The following is a 12,109-nucleotide window of genomic DNA, read 5'->3' as shown; positions in this document are numbered from 1 at the left end:
AGTAGTCCTGAAGCTCTCCAGATGTTCTTAGTGCTTCAGAAGTGATGCATGCGAAAGCCTTTTCCGAGTACAGCTTTACGAGGGCCTGCACACGCTCAAAGCTGACATGCTGGGATCCGGTTTACTCAACTGGCCACGTGTATTCAGAAACAACGTTTTCAGTCCAAACATGTTTGATTATATTTGGTGCATGTATGTAAAAGCTGCCATAATGTCCTGTGACTTCAAAGTTACAGTCCTGAAGAGCTCCGTTTTTGTGTAACTTGCTGAGGGTCTCGATGGTACGGGGTAATTGTGGTGGTGTTATAATAATTCAAATCCCACCCACTTGAAGTGAAACCGTCGCTATTGCTTTTGCATTAGCACCCAGACCATACAAAACCAAACAAAACACAGGTGGTCGTGGTTTTTAGCTACTGGTGTTGTGGTATTGGTGCCACATCTTCTTGTTAGCCACACCTTCACGTGATCTTCAGACTCCACACCTCCTGCCTCTTTTTCAGCTCATGGCTGCTTCGCCGAGGACAAAATGTTAAGCGCCGTGTCCTGTTCCTCGGGAGAGTCCTACCCAAGAGTGGCCACCAAAACCAGCAAATACAAAGGCGTCACGTCTTAAGGGCAGCAGTGGTAGAAAGTACTGAGAGAGACCTTTGTTTGCATGTCAGTCTTCAGGACTCTAACTTTACGGTCAGTTTGTGCAATTCACCCTCACATCTGGACCTCTGCTTCAGACAGTCACGTTACATTTTATGCAAATACAATCCAGAACAAGTGCCAAATGATGGCATTTGAATTGCTAATCCATTTAACACCGTCTCGTGCAGCTCATGGCCTATAAAACAGCATTAAAAGCTTAAATTTTACTATTTTATATTTTTAGAGGCCACATCGTTATTTATCCAAAACAGGGACTAAATGATGATCAAGTATTGTTTTGATTTAAATTAAGACAAAAAAATTACAGATCGGTGAAGGAATTACACACTTTATCTCTTTATTGTTGACATATTTGGTATGATTCAATACAATTGCTCAGAGAAATATTGCTTGACCAAATGTATTTGTGCTACAAAAGGATTTCAAAATGTTTCTGGGTTGAGATCACCGAGTGCATTTTCTGTGAAACTGACTACAGTGTTAGTTTTGGATGAAATGCCAACATAACCCCTGTTGCATTTCAGTTTTCACGATAAGGAAAAATCAGTAGTCTGAAAGGCTTGGCTAAAAAAAAAACTAGTATTCTTGTCAGAATTTCATCCACGGTAGCGTGAGCATCACGATTATCTTATTATCTCTGCATTCAGTTGTCAAGTCAAGCCAATTTTATTTGTATAGCCCAATATCACAAATTACAGATTTGCCTCAGTGGGCTTAACAGCAACACATCCTGTCCTTAGACCCTCTCATCATTTAAGGAACAACTCCCTAAAAAAAAAAAACCTTTAACAGAAAAAATAGGAAGAGCCCTCAGGGAGAGCAACAGAGGAGGGATCTCTCTCCCAAGACGGACAACGTGCAATGGATGTTGTGTTTACACAATTTACACAATACAACATTGAAAGAGGATAACAGAATTATAATGGAATTATAAAATGTATGAAGAACATGATGAGGATGATACCAAGCAGCGTCCAACCAGAACAGCCCAGGACCCGAGCCATGCGACCACCGTCACCATGTAAAACAAAAATTATATGGATTTATAAGATATATAAAAAGGAAAAGTGATGAGGGGGATGCCAGATAGTGTCCAAGTGGCGACCACCATCACCATCACCATGGAGACCTGGGAGGAGAACCGACTGCACGTGCACACGAGGGAGACTCACATGACACCATTCACACACAGAAAAAGAGAAAGGAGAAGACGTCATTCAGAGAGAGAGAAAAGACGTGTGAGAGAAGAGAACAGTTTGTAATAGTCATTAGTCATAATCAATTAAGTCATCGATTAGTCACAACCTATACTCTATAATCTTGTCGGCAGAACAGTGGTTGGTAAATTCAGTGAGACAGAAACCGACCCGCCATGCAGTACAGGTTGTGAAGCACTCAACTTAAAGGCAACTAATTGTAAGCTAAGGCAGAAAGATGAGTTTTAAGTTTGGATTTAAAGGACTCAACAGACTCTGATTGTCTGATGGCAGCAGGCAGGTTATTCCACAAGAGCTGGGCCCGGTAGGAAAAGGCCCTGCTGCCACCAGCTGACTTCTTTTTAACTTTGGGTACACAAAGGAGCCCTGTATTTGAGAGCAGAGAGCTCGAGATGGCATGTAAGGTTTAATGAGATCAGACAGGTAAGATGGGGCGAGCCCATTTAGGATTTTATAAGTCAGCAGAAGCACTTTGAAGTCTGATCTAACATGGATAGGAAGCCAATGAAGGGAGGCAAGAATTGGTGTAATATGGTCAAATTTCCTAGATTTAGTTAGGATTCTAGCAGCAGCATTCTGAACCATCTGAAGACTTTTGGTACTAGCATGGGGCAGACCTGAAAACACAACATTACAGTAATCAAGTCTGGATCAAACAAATGCATGTATTAGAGTCTCTGTGTCAGACATGGAGAGCAAAGACCGAATTTTAGCTATGTTACGTAAGTGAAAAAAGGCAGTCTTGGTGGTTTCTTTAATGTGGTTATCAAAGGAAAGGCTGGGATCAAACGTATCACCAAGATTTTTGGCTGCCACACTTTGTGAAACCACAGAGTTGTCGATTGTTATCGTTACTTGATCAAATTGGTGTCTCTGTCTAGCAGGGCCAATGACCAGCATCTCGGTTTTATACGAATTTAAAAGCAAAAAATTAAGTGACATCCATTTTTTCACAGTAACCAAACAGGCCTCTAAGTTAGTGATTTGAGTATGATCATCAGCCCTTATAGGCACATACAGCTGAGTATCATCAGCACAGCAATGGAAATGTATTCCATAACTGCGTATAATTTGGCCAAGAGGTGAAATATAAAGAGAGAAAAGTAGAGGGCCAAGAACTGAGCCTTGAGGCACGCCATATTTAACATCAGAGAATTTTGATATAATATTATTATAGCAGACACAAGTTGCTCTCATTAACAATCCATTGGTTGTTGCTGGAGGATTAATGGTTTATTTTATTTTATTTTAAATTGTGACCCAAACCTTTAAGTTTACTTGATAAAACTTTCCTGGGAGTCCAGTTTAGGGTCATCAGGGTTAGTGGGGTCCAGGTTAGGAGGGTTCAGGTTATGGTAATCCAAGTTTGGGGGGTTCAGGTTAGGGGGGGTCCAGATTAGGGGGGTCCAGGTTATGGTCATCCAGGTAAGGGTGGTCCAGGTTAGGGGGTTCCAGGTTAGGGTGGTCCAGGTTAGGGTCATCCAGGTTAGGGTGGTATTCCTGGGTGCTTCCCAGCCCGCTGGGTGGTGTGATTCCTCCCGGGGATGCTGGTTCCTCCTCATGGTCAGTCACAAATGTGTTTGCTGTAATACACAAATTATAATGCGGAATAAATTCATGAGCATGCTCAATAAATTAAAATAACCTATTGAATTTATTCAGTTCTTGAAGTTTTAAAGAAACTTAAAACCCTCACGGTTTCTCCTTCACGGTTTCTCCCTCATGGTTTCTCCCCTGACTCCAGCTGTTGGATGAGCCACACAAGACTTCCCCTGTGTGCGGTAGAAGTGTGTGGCTCGGGTCAACACTTTATTACTGTCATGTGAGGAAAACAAATGCCATCACTCGTGTCTTTTTGTGAGACTTTGGACAACGCATATATTCGATCATTTCAACATGGAATATTACATAAAAGCTAAATAATATTTGCAAAAATGATTCCCTCTATGCACTGGAATACCTCAGTAAAAAAATGTCATTGTAAAAATTGCTGCATTGATATCTGGTATCACTACAACCGCCTTGTGCTGGTCTCAAATAGTTCACACGAATACATTTTAACCATTTTATTGCACCGCAAAATCAAAAAGTCTAAGCGCGAATACTTTTTTTGAGCAATTGTGTTTTTATACCATACCTGTATATTTTACTATAGTATGTACAATAGTATACAAGTACTGTAGAACGTTCAAAACTATAGTACATACTGTAGTTTTTTCCTCATTTGCATAACAGTTAACACAATTGTGATTTGTGATACATTACAATGGTATTTAAGAAATGATATATAGTATGCATATAATGGATAATACTATATAGCCTAGATATCTACATACTCTTTTATAAAGTGCCTCATTTTTGATTGTAGCCGTTTTTACACAGGTAACCTTGAAATGGTCAGTGAAAACAGAAAAAAGGGTATTGTTTCTTTCTATATTGTGAATATGTTTATTTACAGCAGACAACGGAAACTTATATCAATATCAGCTTTTGATATGGAACCATAATTACATTGCCTTACTGTGTTTGTCAGAGATCTCAAACCCTCATTGTACTTAATGCTGTGCCTAACACTTCAGCCACAATGTACGCACTCCTCCCTCTTCTGCCTGGCCTCATCTGAGCTCCATCTCTTTCTCCCCGACCACAACAAACCTGAGCATCCTCACTCTCTCTCTCTCACCACGTTTCTCTCTCTCTCTCTCTCTCTCTCTCTCTCTCTCTCTCTCTCTCTCTCTCTCTTTATATAGTCACATACTTTCACATTGTGGGTCGTATCCACTTTGGACCTCTCTGTCTATATTGTATTTTTATTTTGACCCCCCCCCTTTTTCTCCCCAATTGCATCTGGCCAATAACCCCACTCTTCCAAGCCGTCCCAGTCGCTGCTCCACCCCCTCTGCCGATCCAGGGAGGGCTGCAAACTACCACCTGCCTCCTCCGATACATGTGGAGTCGCCAGCCGCTTCTTTTCACCTGACAGTGAGGAATTTCCCCAGGGGGACGTAGTGTGTGAGAGGATCACAGTATTCCCCCCAGTTCCCCCTCCCCCCTGAACGGGCGCCCCAGCTGACCAGAGGAGGCGGTAGTGCAGCGACCAGGACACATACCCCACATCCGGCTTCCCACGCCAGACCAAGCTGGAGGTAACACGGGGATTCGAACTGGGATTCCCATGTTGGTGGGCAATGGAATAGACCACTACGCTACCCTGACGCCCCCATATTGTATTTTAAAATGGCTACCACACCATGAACTGCATGTGTACCTGTGTCCTGCTGCACACCTTGGTTCTCCTGGTAGAAGCCAGCCAGCCCTGACAGACTTGCAGCAGATGCGCCCAGCCGATGAGCTGTTGAAGTGCACAAACCTGGATGAAACTGTAGTTAGCATGCTAATCAGATTAGTTATTGATTGTTTTGCTGTACATGAAAATTAAAGGAAAAGCAATCTTTAAGCATTTTTGAGAGTTGCTGCACCTGAGCAGAGTGAATTAAATTATACATTCTGCACAAGGGTATTAGGGCTCCAGAATGTGCAATATGCGTTCTAGACTCTATCCATTTGTTTGGTTGTAACATAGCTCCCTAGGATTAGGATAAAAATCAAAGATGGTGACTTCTCAGATTGCGGACAGAGATTCGTGACCATCCATCCAGAACACAGCAAGCCATTAAATAAGCTTGGTGTGCCAATGCTCCTGCACTGGCTTGGATGGCACGCAATCTAGATGCAGCAAGCGCAGTTTGGGTGAAGTTTTGTCCAGTTTGTAACATTGCAAAACAGGCAAAATGAGTCGAAAGAAAAATCGTAATAATGTGTAGACCTAGATTTTTAAATTGGGCTTTGAAAACTTGTACGACAGCTGGTGCAATTTGATTTTCTGCAAGACCCCATCTTGTTGCCTGACTTCTGGTTCGACTGTCATGGACCTCTGAAAAGCCAAGGGCACTAAAACATCACACCACCCCATGAGGATCATCTGCATCATGCCTGTAGAACTGATGTGGTGGTAACCTGCTGATGACAAAGGCTCAGAGGTTCTCTGGATGTGGATACAGATCCCAACAGGTGTGAAAGGGCCTCTCTCTCTCTCTCGCTCGCTCTCCCCCTCTTTTCTCTCACAGGCAAATTAGACATTACCATTCCTTAATGCAACACATTTTTATCTTCCATTTAGTTTAGCATGTAACATTTTGCAGCTGTGAAATAAATTGTCAGTAATTATGTCCTAAACCATATCAAATCTCTAACAAAAAAAAAAGGGAAGTTAAAAGGGGCAGATAGCCAAATCAGTGTTTCTTATCAAGAAATACCAAATGTAGATTTGAAAAAGCTCCCACCCTTTCTCCACTTGGTTATCAAACTGGGTGGTTTGGTTTTGATGGAAATGGATGTGTTGGTAGCAGCTATACACCACACCATGCTGAGATGTTGGTAGCAGCTATACACCACACCATGCTGAGATGTTGGTAGCAGCTATACACCACACCATGCTGAGATGTTGGTAGGAGCTATACACCACACCATGCTGAGATGTTGGTAGCAGCTATACACCACACCATGCTGAGATGTTGGTAGGAGCTATACACCACACCATGCTGAGATGTTGGTAGCAGCTATACACCACACCATGCTGAGATGTTGGTAGGAGCTATACACCACACCATGCTGAGATGTTGGTAGCAGCTATACACCACACCATGCTGAGATGTTGGTAGGAGTTATACACCACACCATGCTGAGATGTTGGTAGCAGTTATACACCACACCATGCTGAGGTGTTGGTAGCAGCTATACACCACACCATGCTGAGATGTTGGTAGGAGTTATACACCACACCATGCTGAGATGTTGGTAGGAGCTATACACCACACCATGCTGAGATGTTAGTAGGAGCTACACACCACACCATGCTGAGATGTTGGTAGCAGTTATACACCACACCATGCTGAGATGTTGGTAGCAGCTATACACCACACCATGCTGAGATGTTGGTAGGAGCTATACACCACACCATGCTGAGATGTTGGTAGCAGCTATACACCACACCATGCTGAGATGTTGGTAGCAGCTATACACCACACCATGCTGAGGTGTTGGTAGCAGCTATACACCACACCATGCTGAGATGTTGGTAGCAGCTATACACCACACCATGCTGAGATGTTGGTAGCAGCTATACACCACACCATGCTGAGATGTTGGTAGGAGCTATACACCACACCATGCTGAGATGTTGGTAGCAGCTATACACCACACCATGCTGAGATGTTGGTAGGAGTTACACCACACCATGCTGAGATGTTGGTAGGAGTTATACACCACACCATGCTGAGATGTTGGTAGGAGTTACACCACACCATGCTGAGATGTTGGTAGGAGTTATACACCACACCATGCTGAGATGTTGGTAGCAGCTATACACCACACCATGCTGAGATGTTGGTAGGAGTTACACCACACCATGCTGAGATGTTGGTAGGAGTTATACACCACACCATGCTGAGATGTTGGTAGGAGTTACACCACACCATGCTGAGATGTTGGTAGGAGTTATACACCACACCATGCTGAGATGTTGGTAGGAGTTACACCACACCATGCTGAGATGTTGGTAGGAGTTATACACCACACCATGCTGAGGTGTTGGTAGGAGCTATACACCACACCATGCTGAGATGCCATCCAGACTGCAGACCAGCTGAAACCCAGTCCATTTACTACTTACTCAACCGCTATGTCGTTGATTAGTGGCGTTAACATGGCCATCACTAAAAAACACCAGTGACTTAATTGATGAATTGAGGACCTCATAATGTGTCTACACAGGATCCCAACAAAGCATGGTTTCTCCATGTAGTGTTGACAGTGGAAAGATTTCCCACTTTTGAATTTCATTTTAATGAGCAGTATATGTTCACAGGGCTTGTGTCCAGTCACCAAATCATTTTAATCTCTTATAGATAATGTTTGATTAACTACAATGCCAAACTGTTACACACAAAGTGATGTTTTTATTCTTGAGAGAAAATAAGAAGAGTTATCATCACAATTACCCCCAGAGAACTAGTGCTAATTAAGAGTAGCTGTTACAAAGTTAAACAAAAGACATTTACGTTTTTTACTCTTCAGTGCCATCTGACGGGCAGGCCATTGGACATTCAGCACATTCAGCCTGTTTCCCTCACTGGGCTTCACATGCGATATGAACATCACTGGTTACCAACCACAATACCCCCAAGTCACAACCACAACACCCCCAAGTCACAACCACAACACCCCCAAGTCACAACCACAACACCCCCGAACTTGCATCTGACAAGTGCCTGGCTCTGATTCTTTGTCTGACTTCACTACTTGTATTCAATCACCTTCAGTTACCTAAATGCATAAGTAAGGAATTCAAACCAGCTCCTGTAAAACCGAGTCTTCCATGCATTTTCTTTAGACTTCAGTTGGAGGTGTGCACAGAACAGCAATTATTTCTGTTTTATAAAGACCTGTTACTGGCACCGGAGGGTTATGTCAGCAAGCCCTTAGTGAGCTTCCTGCTTCAGACTGGACAACTGTGCCATGCAAAGTTGGGGAGCCTCAAGACTGAACAGATAAACAAAACACTGTTTCACTATATGTACATGTATATGTATATGTGTGTGTGTATATGTGTGTGTGTGTGTATATGTATATATATATGTTGTATATGTATATGTATGTATACTGTTTCACCAACAGTATACATACATACACACACACACACACACACACACACACACACACATATATATATATATATATATATATATATATATATATATATATATATATATATACAACTTTGTTAAAAGAAACACTCAACAGTAGGGAAAGTGCTCAACAAATAAGGAGCAAAATAATCCAGTGAGTCAAGTAAATACTTTATGGGACAGTACAAGCCTGTTTCATGCCATAAGCGATCATCAGCCGTCAATGAAGCTACTTTATTGCTTATTTATGTATTTATTGGAGTAGCTTTATTGACAGATTGCTTATGGCATGAAACAGGCTTGTACCTGTTTCATGCCATGAAGAATTTACTTGACTCACTGGATTATTTTGCTCCTTATTTGTTGAGCACTTTCCCTACCGCTGAGTGTTTCTTTTAACAAAGTATTATATATATATATATATATATATATATATATATACACACACATATATATATATATATATACACACACACATATATATATACACACATATATACACACATATATATGTATTGCATTTATTTGGATTTATTTCCTAATGTTTGCAATTGTCTGTCATACTGTTTATCCATGTGTTCTTGGTTTTTTGGTTTAATCCTGTGAAACAAAACATACAAGGGGACTGAGCATGGCCCAGTACTGCCATCATCCGCTTGTGCTAGTTAAAGACAACCTTATTGCCAATCTCTTATACGATGACAACATACAGATACACAGAATGGTTACACTTTTATAAATAATGGCACTCATATTATTCTTCTCTTAAACTGATCTTTTATAATCTCTTTGTTAGTCATTTTAAAATCAATACTCCGATTGGGGATTATTATTACTACTGAGATTCTCTTACCACACGATCTGAGATCTGAGAAGACATCACAGCTGGCAGTAAGACCCGTGGTGGGTCTGGAAGGGTTAAAGATAATACTGACACAGCAGAAAGGCTTAAATCTAAGCTGTGAAATCAAAGTGAAATACCATTTGATGTATTTTTTTGACTACTTTAACTGCCTTAGACTGTCTTCTATATTAGCACTCTCATGGTATGTAACAGATGTATGGAAATGATTTACATTTATGAAATTACAACGCTGTTAAATCTGAGGATGCTTAGTTTGGTAAAAACAGAGACTCGTGTCTTTTCAGAATAGTACAAAACAAGGTGTTTTTGATATGAGGCGTATAAATCCCTTATTGCCCCTAATTGTGGTAAATAACCATGTATGTACAATCAGGATAGTGAATATGATAACAACAGAAAGAGTATTGTATTTATTTTAAAGCTATTGAAAATACTTTGATAATGATGTATAATGTGAAGAGAATAGGGCAGCAGTTAAAGGTACAGTATACTGTGTGTAAAGGAGTCTGTCTTGGGTGTGGGGGTCATTCTGCTGATGGCAAATTGCTCAAAACAGAATACTGATGATTCTTGTCTGTGATGTAGACTTTTTTTGTTGGTTTATTTTTGACTTTTGTTTTTGATAAATGACATGAAAATAGCAAAGCATCCTGTGTTTGTTTTCTTGGACATATCTCGGCTTCTTTTGACGGCCAAATTGGTCAAGCACTGAAGCGTGTAATCAGATCAGCCGAGACTGTTGTAAACCACCACTGATGAGACTCGTTCAGGATCAGCCTGGGACCAGAGGGCATGTGTGCTTAATCTCAGCCTCGTCCTTTCCACAAGCATATGGTATTTTGGTGCTACCTCAGTTATCAGTCTTATAACTACTGTGGGACATTTTGTTTTTGCTATTTTATTTGTTGCCCCTTTGAAAACCACCCATAATTGCGAAAGAATGAATACTGGTATTGAATAATTATTAATACCAATTAACAACCCAATACCCCTGTATATTGTTTTAATCATCCATCTAAGATACTAGCTACATAATCTTAATGAGGATACAAACATTTTTGTAGGGTTTCAAACAAAAGATTTCTAGTATATTCCGCTGTTATTCCTGATTTAAGAAAAACTAATTACTGAGGACAGGTATTGCCTAAGCGAGACAAAATTTAGAATTGTGAAGTGATTCTTTCTTATTTATTTATTTTATGTATTTATTTATTTTTATTTTATTACTTTATTGATCCCCGTGGGGCAATTCTTCCTCTGCATTTAACCCATCCTAGCTGTGTAGCTAGGAGCAGTGGGCAGCCGCCGTGCAGCGCCCGGGGACCAACTCCAGTTGGACTTGCCAGGCCTCGGTCAGGGGGACAGACAGGGGTACTAACCCTGACATGCATGTCTTTTTGATGGTGGGGGAAACCAGAGCACCCAGAGAAAACCCACCGCAGACACGGGGAGAACATGCAAACTCCACACAGAGGACGACCTGGGATGACCCCCAAGGTTGGACAACCCCGGGGTTTGAACCCAGGGCCTTCTTGCTGTGAGGCGACAGCGCTGACCACTGGGCCACCGTGCCGCCCCAATTCTCCACTGAATAACAGAAACCATTCAACTTACAGCAAAACACCAACCACAAGGGCAGGTGCTACCTACTTCTTTAACAAGTTTCATTTAGTTGAAAAAGCCAATGTCATAGCATTGTACTAGCTGCTAACAATTTTTGGTCTGTTCAACTTTGATATAAAGCAATCAAAATCTGAATTTTTTTTTTTTAGCCAACCAGGTTTGCATATATAGTCCAACTTGACTTATTTGGTCGTTCTCTTTGATCACCATAAATGTAACAAAGAAACACAACAATTCAAACTAGAAAATCAAGAAATGGTGCATCTCTTGTTTTGGCATGCACCCTCCAAGATGCTGCGGTTGCCAAAAATAGGATTGTCTGTCACCGCAAATATTGAGACTTTTTTTTTGTCCAGCTTTTAACATTGCAAAACAGGCAAAATTACAGAAAATCCTATAAATGCCCCCTGCGTATTTTTGATCTACCCTGAGGACCCCTCCACCTGATCTTGGGGGAGGGGGGTTGCAATTTGGTAGAAACAGTAGAAACTGCATTTTAAATTGCATTATAGCATTTATTCACTCTTTGGGGCAAAAATAAGAGCTTTCAGTTGTAACTTAGATATAGTTAACAGAACAGAATTCTTATGCAGTAACTTTCAGATATATGTAACAAAACAGAATTCTTATGCAGTAACTTTCAGATATATGTAACAAAACAGAATATGTATTCAGTAACTTTCAGATATATGTAACAAAACAGAATTCTTATGCAGTAACTTTCAGATATATGCAACAAAACAGAATATGTATTCAGTAACTTTCAGATATATGTAACAAAACAGAATATGTATTCAGTAACTTTCAGATATATGTAACAAAACAGAATATGTATTCAGTAACTTTCAGATATATGTAACAAAACAGAATATGTATTCAGTAACTTTCAGATATATGTAACAACAGAATTTTTATGCAGTAACGCTTAACAATGCAAACGGGAGCGAGATCTCTTATTAAAATACAATAGATTCCACTTGTGAAACAGATGTAATTAGAGA

The sequence above is a fragment of the Lampris incognitus genome, chromosome 8, assembly GCF_029633865.1.
Source record: "Lampris incognitus isolate fLamInc1 chromosome 8, fLamInc1.hap2, whole genome shotgun sequence".
NCBI lineage: Eukaryota > Metazoa > Chordata > Actinopteri > Lampriformes > Lampridae > Lampris > Lampris incognitus.
Note: the sequence above shows the minus strand (reverse complement) of the source record.